Source organism: Gavialis gangeticus, unplaced genomic scaffold (assembly GCF_001723915.1).
Source record: "Gavialis gangeticus isolate Ggan-Ray unplaced genomic scaffold, GavGan_comp1, whole genome shotgun sequence".
Classification (NCBI taxonomy): Eukaryota; Metazoa; Chordata; order Crocodylia; family Gavialidae; genus Gavialis; species Gavialis gangeticus.
The window spans coordinates 111,547,211-111,547,539 of record NW_017729025.1 but is presented as its reverse complement, the minus strand read 5'-3'; positions in this window follow the sequence as shown (position 1 = coordinate 111,547,539).

Sequence of the window (329 nt, the reverse complement as noted above, 5' to 3'; positions counted from 1 at the left end):
CTGTGTTTTGCAGGCAGTCTATTGGCTGTTACAAAATGTAGAGGGGCCAGAGATGTCAAGCTGCTAGATGGTGCCAAAGAACTGCATAGGAAATTAGGCATGTCTATATAGCAAAAGGTTATGCTCCATCAAGTACCTTTGTTTGAAGACCTTGAACAGGTTAACATTCACATAGTGATGCATAAGGGAAAAATTGGGTGCAGTTTATTTAAAACGAAGTGGTGTTGGCTTCTACCCTGGGGTCTTTAAGACAAGGCTAGACAATCACCTTTACTCTTTCCTGCCATGGCAGGGGGTCGGACTTGATGATGTGCTTAGGTTCCTTCCAA